Source organism: Chiloscyllium plagiosum, unplaced genomic scaffold (genome assembly GCF_037043375.1).
Source record: "Chiloscyllium plagiosum isolate Xiang-an unplaced genomic scaffold, Cpla_swu_hap1 HiC_scaffold_4, whole genome shotgun sequence".
Taxonomy (NCBI): domain Eukaryota; kingdom Metazoa; phylum Chordata; class Chondrichthyes; order Orectolobiformes; family Hemiscylliidae; genus Chiloscyllium; species Chiloscyllium plagiosum.
Window position 1 is genome coordinate 149,392,537 of NW_028270142.1, and position 9,995 is coordinate 149,402,531.

Below are 9,995 nucleotides of genomic sequence, written 5' to 3' on the forward strand. Positions count from 1 at the left end.
CTCCAAGTGCAGATTGATTCTGTCGTTCAGAATTGCTTCCAATAGTTTCCCCACCGCCAGGCTGACCTGCCTATAGTTTTCTGGTTTATCCCTTCCTCTATTCTTCAATAACACTACCTGATTGGCTGTTTACCACCCCTTTGGCACCTCTCCTGTGGTCAGAGAGGAATCAAAATTTTTTTGCCGGTTTCAATGTTAATATTTTGGGGTGGTCCTCCCTGGCACAGACCTGCTCCAGTAGACAGCGAGAGAGTCTCCTGGTGAGTGCAAGGGTTAAGTCAGTATCCTCTCCACTTGATGCTGTGCTCCTGAGTCAGTGCAGTCCCTCCCTCCCTCCCTCCCGTCTTCTCTCTGCTGTGGGTGATTGATTGGAAAGTTCATTACAAACCGCCAGTAAATGGCCATTTAATGTGGGCCATCACTGAACAGCCAGCAACCATTTACCCTCAACAAGATAAATTGTTTTTTTTTCTCTCTCAGACTCATTAAATGCTCAACAAGAGAGGAATAAAATGAGAGTGAGTGGGAAATGGATCAAAGCGACAGTATGGATATCAAGACAGGCTCTGAGCAGCTGACAGTCTGGCCCATGTACAGTTACAGAGACTGGGCCTGATCTGAGCTCGCTCCGTCCCAGCCATACTTACCTTCTTCTCAAATTAACTATTGAGTGTCACCCACTGGGTGTCCTTCACCCTTTACTGTCTTCACTCCCAGCCAGGGAACTAAGATTAGTCATTCATTTCATGATCATTTATTGCTTATTCAGTCTGAGGTTTAACTGATCATTATCTCAGTCCTGTTCATATACAGTATGTTAGTGAGTGTTGCACTGGTAATTGACACGTTATAGCACACTGCTCCCCTCTCAGATCAGTCTCTCTCTATACACCTGCTCCATCCAAATACTTCAACAAAGTGAGAGAATGTTAAATAACACAGAGCTGGAACAGTAATGTACAGGTCAGACATCCGCTGGGACTGGGCAGGGTCAGACCCTCAGGCACTGGGTCCAGTTCTGGATGTGCAGACCAAATTGAAAAGCTTGAACCCCATGGTGAGAATCTGGGTCTGAGCCTGGAGTGGTGATGCCTGGGTTTTGTGACGTGGAAACAAGGCGTTTAATTTGAGAAAGGACTATGATGTTCTTCAGAGAATGGTTGGAATTACACCTGAAACCTTAGGAGGAAGTGAGGACTGCAGATGCTGGAAGTCCGAGTCAAAATGTGGGGTGCTGGAAAAGCACAGCCGGTCAGGCAGCATCCAAGGAGCAGGGGGATCGGCATTTCGAGCATAAGATTTTCATCAGGAATTGGGTGAAACATCGACTCTCCTGCTCCTCGGATACTGGCTGTGCTTTTCCAGCACCACACTATTAAACCTGAAATCTTACTTGAAGCAGGCAATGAGAAATACGCCAGGTTTTAGGGTTGATGGTGACCTCGGGATTAATAAATTCTTCTGCAGTCTCCGAGGCTGGTGACAGAATCATCTCCCCCAGGAAACACTGTTCAAAAACTAATTGGATTTTGGAATGACTGGAGACAGGCCATGCAGAGTAGATGGACTGAATGGCCTGTCTCCAGTTTGGCTATGAGCTTTACAGTACTCTGTGATCTCTCACACTGCATCTTGTGAAGATACTGGTGCTGTCACTGTGTGATATTGAACCCCACAGTGTAATGATGGGGAGAACTGTCCTTCACATTGACCCCCCCTACCCTGTCCTCATCCTGCACCTGCCCCTGCCTTCTCAGTTGTTGTTACAGTATCCAGACCGAGCCTGTGGAGTTCCCAGGTTCAGAAAATACACCACGTTTCAGGCTGAACCCACCTGCTGTGGGTATGCTGTGTCTGTCCGGATCAGGAAGGAGGGGTAGGGTGAGCTTGGAGATGAACTATCCCTAATATCTCGGAGCAGACAGACAGGAAACCATCCCTCAAACAGTCACAGTGGAATAACTGACCATTGTCTCCCACTCAAACAGCTCCTCAACCTGTAAATATACATCTTTATTTTCAGCTTCCTTGAAACCCTACAACCCTCCCTACTTCTGTCATCTCATCCAGGCCCTACGCTCCATCCCTACCTCGGTAACACCCCCCAGCCCCTACACCCCCTCCCTTTCCCTGTCACCCCCTCCAGCCCGTACACCCCCTCTCTGTCACCTCCTCCAGTCTCTACACCTCCCTCTCTGTGATCCCCTCTCTGTCACCTCCTCCAGCCCCTACACCCCCTCTCTGTCACCCCCTCCAGCCCCTACACCACCTCTCTGTCACCTCCTCCAGTCTCTACACCTCCCTCTCTGTGATCCCCTCTCTGTCACCCCCTCCAGCCCGTACACCCCCTCTCTGTCACCTCCTCCAGTCTCTACAGCCCTACATCCCTCTGATCTCTTTTTATTTGAATGAAGCTCTGACATTGTGTCCCATTGTACAGAACTCTCTCGCTCAAACTCTCTCTACTTCTTGTTTAGGAGTTTCCTTAAAACCCAACTCCCTGAAAGTTGAGCTCTTGGCCACTGAACTCAGTATCTCCCCAGTGGCCAGGGGTCAGAGTGAGTTTATTAATGTGAAGATGACTTTGGACTGTACTATTAATTATTTTATTAATTATAGATGTGGAAACTTGCTATAGGTCAGGAAACAGTAATCTCTAATTGAGTGACTCATACACTTGACACTATTCCAATTAGTCATCCCAAATATGATCTTTGGAGAGGCTATTTCACCATCCACCACAACATGAGAGCCTTCAGCCATAGGGAGTTCACTAGGTCCCAATCAGAGTGAAATATGCCTCATCATTTCATTGGTCAGTTCAGGACCATTTACCTGCCATTGGCCAATTTTCAGAATCCTACAAGAGTCAAACTTCCATTTAAAAATGTCAGTGGGTGATCCTCTCCCTCGTAAAACTGCTGCTTCTCTGTATACAGTCGTTAATGTTAACTGTTTAATACTGTTCAATAAAACAAAAAAAAAACTGTCAGTGGATTCCACCCCCTCCCACCCAATCCTCCAGGGTCCCCCACCTCAATCCTCCAGGGTCCCCCACCCAATCCTCCAGGGTCCCCCACCTCAATCCTCCAGGGTCCCCCACCTCAATCCTCCAGGGTCCCCCACCTCAATCCTCCAGGGTCCCCCACCCAATCCTCCAGGGTCCCCCACCTCAATCCTCCAGGGTCCCCCACCCAATCCTCCAGGGTCCCCCACCTCAATCCTCCAGGGTCCCCCACCTCAATCCTCCAGGGTCCCCCACCCAATCCTCCAGGGTCCCCCACCTCAATCCTCCAGGGTCCCCCACCCAATCCTCCAGGGTCCCCCACCCAATCCTCCAGGGTCCCCCACCTCAATCCTCCAGGGTCCCCCACCCAATCCTCCAGGGTCCCCCACCTCAATCCTCCAGGGTCCCCCACCTCAATCCTCCAGGGTCCCCCACCCAATCCTCCAGGGTCCCCCACCTCAATCCTCCAGGGTCCCCCACCTCAATCCTCCAGGGTCCCCCACCTCAATCCTCCAGGGTCCCCCACCCAATCCTCCAGGGTCCCCCACCCAATCCTCCAGGGTCCCCCACCTCAATCCTCCAGGGTCCCCCACCTCAATCCTCCAGGATCTCCCACCCAATCCTCCAGAGTCCCCCACCTCAATCCTCCAGGGTCCCCCACCCAATCCTCCAGGGTCCCCCACCCAATCCTCCAGAGTCCCCCACCTCAATCCTCCAGGGTCCCCCACCCAATCCTCCAGGGTCCCCCACCTCAATCCTTCAGGGTCCCCCACCCAATCCTCCAGGGTCCCCCACCTCAATCCTCCAGGGTCCCCCACCTCAATCCTCCAGGGTCCCCCACCTCAATCCTTCAGGGTCCCCCACCCAATCCTCCAGGGTCCCCCACCTCAATCCTCCAAGGTCCCCCACCTCAATCCTTCAGGGTCCCCCACCTCAATCCTCCAAGGTCCCCCACCTCAATCCTTCAGGGTCCCCCACCTCAATCCTCCAGGGTCCCCCACCTCAATCCTCCAGAGTCCCCCACCTCAATCCTCCAGGGTCCCCCACCTCAATCCTTCAGGGTCCCCCACCCAATCCTCCATGGTCCCCCACCTCAATCCTCCAGGGTCCCCCACCTCAATCCTCCAAGGTCCCCCACCCAATCCTCCAGGGTCCCCCACCTCAATCCTCCAGGGTCCCCCACCTCAATCCTCCAAGGTCCCCCACCCAATCCTCCAGAGTCCCCCACCTCAATCCTCCAGGGTCCCCCACCTCAATCCTTCAGGGTCCCCCACCTCAATCCTCCAGGGTCCCCCACCTCAATCCTCCAGGGTCCCCACCCAATCCTCCAGAGTCCCCCACCTCAATCCTCCAGGGTCCCCCACCCAATCCTCCAGGGTCCCCCACCTCAATCCTCCAGGGTCCCCCACCCAATCCTCCAGAGTCCCCCACCTCAATCCTCCAGGGTCCCCCACCTCAATCCTCCAGGGTCCCCCACCTCAATCCTCCAGGGTCCCCCACCTCAATCCTCCAGGGTCCCCCACCTCAATCCTCCAGGGTCCCCCACCTCAATCCTTCAGGGTCCCCCACCTCAATCCTCCAGGGTCCCCCACCTCAATCCTCCAGGGTCCCCCACCTCAATCCTTCAGGGTCCCCCACCCAATCCTCCAGAGTCCCCCACCTCAATCCTCCAGGGTCCCCCACCTCAATCCTCCAGGGTCCCCCACCCAATCCTCCAGGGTCCCCCACCTCAATCCTCCAGGGTCCCCCACCTCAATCCTCCAGCGTCCCCCACCCAATCCTCCAGGGTCCCCCACCTCAATCCTTCAGGGTCCCCCACCTCAATCCTCCAGGGTCCCCCACCCAATCCTCCAGGGTCCCCCACCCAATCCTCCAGAGTCCCCCACCTCAATCCTCCAGGGTCCCCCACCCAATCCTCCAGGGTCCCCCACCTCAATCCTTCAGGGTCCCCCACCTCAATCCTCCAGGGTCCCCCACCCAATCCTCCAGGGTCCCCCACCCAATCCTCCAGAGTCCCCCACCTCAATCCTCCAGGGTCCCCCACCCAATCCTCCAGGGTCCCCCACCTCAATCCTCCAGGGTCCCCCACCTCAATCCTCCAGGGTCCCCCACCTCAATCCTCCAGGGTCCCCCACCCAATCCTCCAGGGTCCCCCACCTCAATCCTCCAGGGTCCCCCACCCAATCCTCCAGGGTCCCCCACCCAATCCTCCAGGAACCAACATTCTTTCAATGCAATGTAGAATAAAGAAAGGGAAGACCAGAAAGATAATGTGCACTGACAGAGCGCAGCTACACAGCACGGAACACAGGAATGTAGTCATCTCCACAGGTCGATGATCAGGAATACAGGGTATGATATTGAGTGCAGGTACACAGTAACGTACACAGGTCCATGGTAAAGAAAGCAAGTATTTTGTAAGGAACATGAACAGTGGTACACAGTAAGGACAGGAAATTCCATAAGGTATAAGATCAGAAAAGGTCATTCATCTCACTGAGTCTGCTCCACCATTCAATGAGATGGTGGCTGATCTGGAAATCCTGAAATTCAGTTCCTGCCTTTTCTCTAAATGCCTTGATCCCTTTACTGATTAAAAACCTCTCTATCTCAGCATTCAATAACGTAACCTCAGCACTTGTCTGCAGTAAAGAATACCACAAATTCACTACCCTATTAGATTAGAAAGTTCCTCTTCATTTCTGTCTTAAATGTGTGACCCATTATTCAGAGAGGATGCTCTCTGATCCTCGACTCTCCCGCACAGGGAAACAACCTTCCACATCTAATCTAATCTAATCTAATCTAATCTACCCTGCCAAGTTGTCAAAGAATCTTGTCTGCAGCTCTATTATGGACGAGAAAGTGGGGGCTGCAGATGCTGGAGATTGGAGTCGAGAGTGTGGTGCTGGAAAAGCACAGCTGGTCAGGCAGCATCCGAGGAGCAGGAGAATCGATGTTTCGGGCAAAAGACCTTCATCAGGAACGAGGCTTACGGGCCAAGGGGGCTGTACGATAAATAGGAGGGGGGTGGGGTTGGGGGAAGGTAGTTGAGAAAGCGATAGGTGGCTAAAGATGAGGGAGAAGGTGATAGGTCAGAGGGGAGGGTGAAGCAGATAGGAATGATGGACAGGTCCAGAGGGCGGTGCCCAGTTGGAGGCTTGGGACTGTGATAAGGTGGGGGGAGGGAAATGAGGAATTGTTGAAATCCACATTGATTCCGTGTGGTTGCAGTGTCCCAAGACGGGATATGAGGCATACTTCCTCCAGGCTTTGGGTTGACGATGGAGGAGGCCCAGGAACTGCATGTCCTTGGCAGAGTGGGAGGGGGAGTTGAAGTATTCAGCTACAGGGCGTGGGGTTGGTAAGTGTGGGTGTCCCGGAGATGTTCTCTGAAGGAATCCGCATGTTGATGTCCTGACTCCCCATTTGAGGAGATCACATTGGGTGTAACGGTTGCAGTCATTTACATTGGTGGAAGTGCAGGTCTCATTTCTGTCAGATATGGAAGGATCCTTTGGGACCTTGGACAGAGGTGAGAGAGGAGATGTGGGGGGCTGGAGAGAGACCATTCCCTGTGTGACTCCCTTGTCAGATCCATACCCCACTTCCCGCACCTTCTCCTGGCACCACAAGAATTGCAAAACCTGCACCCACACCTCTCCCCTCAGCAAGAGCACAGGGAGACCGCCAAAAACACAGGACTCAAATGATCCTTCCACATCCATATCTGAAATTTACCTGTACCTCTTCCAATGTCATCTACTGTATCTGTTGCACCTGATGTGGTCTCCACTACATTGGGGAGACAGGACGCCAACTTGTGGATCGTTTCAGAGAACATCCCTGGGACACCCAGCACCCACCAACCTCACCGCCCCATGGCCGAACGCTTTACCTCCCCCTCCCACTCCGCCAAGGACATGCAGGTTGGGCCTCCTCCATCGCCAAATCCTAACCACCCAACACTTGGAGAAATAACGTCTCATCTTCCACCTTGGGACCCTGCAACCACATGGATTAATGTGAACTTCACCAGCTTCCACATTCCCCCTCCCCCTTCCCCAACATTATCCCAGTCCCATGCCTCTAACTCAGCACTGCCCTCTTCACCTGTCCATCGTCTTTCCCATTCTATCTGCTCCATCCTCTTCTCTGACCTATCACCTTCTCCCTCACCTCCATCTCCCTATCGCATTCTCAGCTTCCTCCCCCTCCCCACCAGCCTCACTACCCTCCCATTTATCTCTCAGCACCCGTGCCCCATCACCCCCAGCCCACAAGCCTCATTCCTGATGAAGGGATTATGCCCGAAATGTTGATTTTCCTGCTCCTCAGATGCTGCCTGACCTGCTGTGCTTTTCCAGCGCCTACTCTTTGACTCTGCAGCTCAATTATGACCATGAATGTGTAGCATCTGAATTATTTATTTTGGCGACACAGTCCTGTGACAATAAGATTTGTGTCTGTCTCAATAACGTTGCCTTACCTTCCTCTAAACTCCAGTGAGGAGGTGACTGCCTGCCAGGGAGCATGAGAATACAGTAGGGACATGGTAGGGAACACTGAGAGAACATAGAACATAGAACAATACAGCACAGAACAGGCCCTTCGGCCCACGATGTTGTGCCGAACTTCTAACGTAGATTAAGTACCCATCCATGTACCTATCCAAATGCCGCTTAAAGGTCGCCAATGATTCCGACTCTACCACTCCCACGGGCAGCGCATTCCATGCCCCCACCACTCTCTGGGTAAAGAACCCACCCCTGACATCTCCCCTATACCTTCCACCCTTCACCTTAAATTTATGTCCCCTTGTAACACTCTGTTGTACCCGGGGAAAAAGTTTCTGACTGTCTACTCTATCTATTCCTCTGATCATCTTATAAACCTCTATCAAGTCACCCCTCATCCTTCGCCGTTCCAACGAGAAAAGGCCGAGAACTCTCAACCTATCCTCGTACGACTTCCTCTCCATTCCAGGCAACATCCTGGTAAATCTTCTCTGCACCCTCTCCAAAGCTTCCACATCTTTCCTAAAGTGAGGCGACCAGAACTGCACACAGTACTCCAACTGTGGCCTAACCAAAGTCCTGTACAGCTGCAACATCACTTCACGACTCTTGAATTCAATCCCTCTGCTAATGAACGATAATACTCCATAGGCCTTCTTACAAACTCTATCCACCTGAGTGGCAACCTTCAAAGATCTATGTACATAGACCCCAAGATCCCTCTGTTCCTCCACCTTACTAAGAACCCTACCATTAACCCTGTATTCCGCATTCTTATTTGTTCTTCCAAAATGGACAACCTCACACTTGGCAGGGTTGAACTCCATCTGCCACTCCTCAGCCCAGCTCTGCATCATATCTAAGTCCCTCTGCAGCCGACAACAGCCCTCCTCACTGTCCACAACTCCACCTATCTTCGTATCATCTGCAAATTTACTGACCCACCCTTCGACTCCCTCATCTAAGTCATTAATAAAAATTACAAACAGCAGAGGACCCAGAACTGATCCCTGCGGAACTCCACTTGTAACTGGGCTCCAGGCTGAATATTTACCATCTACCACCACTCTCTGCCTTCGACCGGTTAGCCAGTTTTCTATCCAATTGGCCAAATTTCCCTCTATCCCATGCCTCCTGACTTTCCGCATAAGCTCGCAACAAACACAGGGAATCCACCTTGAGCACAGGGAGACCGCCAGGAACATGGGGAGACCGACAGAAACACGGGGAGACCGCCAGGAACACGGGGAGACCGCCAGGAACACGGGGAGACCGCCAGGAACACAGAATGCTGGAGAAATGCTGGAGAAACTCAGCAGGTCCGGCAGCATCTGCGGAGAGAGAAACAGACTTATCATTTCGAATCCAGAGACCCTCCCTCAGAGCTCTGGCCTCTTTGTCTCCCTTCAGTAAAGAACTCAGATACCCAGCAGGAAGCAGGGGTACACGGTCAGGAGCAGGGGTACACGGTCAGGAGCAGGGGTACACTGTCAGGAGCAGGAGTACACGGTCAGGAGCAGGGGTACATGGTCAGGGGCAGGGGTACACGGTCAGGAGCAGGGGTACACGGTCAGGAGCAGAGGTACACGGTCAGGAGCAGGGGTACACGGTCAGGAGCAGGAGTACACGGTCAGGAGCAGGGGTACACGGTCAGGAGCAGGAGTACACGGTCAGGAGCAGGGGTACATGGGGCGGCACGGTGGCACAGTGGTTAGCACTGCTGCCTCGCAGCGCCAGAGACCCGGGTTCAATTCCCGCCTCAGGCGACTGACTGTGTGGAGTTTGCACATTCTCCCCGTGTCTGTGTGGGTTTCCTCCGGGTGCTCCGGTTTCCTCCCACAGTCCAAAGATATGCAGGTCAGGTGAATTGGCCATGCTAAATTGCCCGTAGTGTTAGGTAAGGGGTAAATGTAGGGATATGGGTGGGTTGCGCTTCGGCGGGTCGGTGTGGACTTGTTGGGCCGAAGGGCCTGTTTCCACACTGTAAGTAATCTAATGTAATCTAATCTAAGGAGCAGGGGTACATGGTCAGGAGCAGGGGTACACGGTCAGGCGCACGGGTACATGGTCAGGAGCAGGGGTACACGGTCAGGTGCACGGGTACACTCTCAGGGGCAGGGGTACACTCTCAGGAGCAGGAGTACACCGTCAGGAGCAGGTGTATCTAGTCAGGAGCAGGGGTACACTGTCAGGAGCAGGGGTACACTGTCCGGAGCAGGGGTACACGGTCAGGAGCACGGGTACATGGTCAGGAGCAGGGGTACACGGTCAGGAGCAGGGGTACACGGTCAGGAGCAGGGGTACACTCTCAGGGGCAGGGGTACACTCTCAGGAGCAGGAGTACACCGTCAGGAGCAGGTGTATCTAGTCAGGAGCAGGGGTACACGGTTAGAAGCAGGGGTACACTGTCAGGAGCAGGGGTACACTGTCAGGAGCAGGGGTATATGGTCAGGAGCAGGGGTACACGGTCA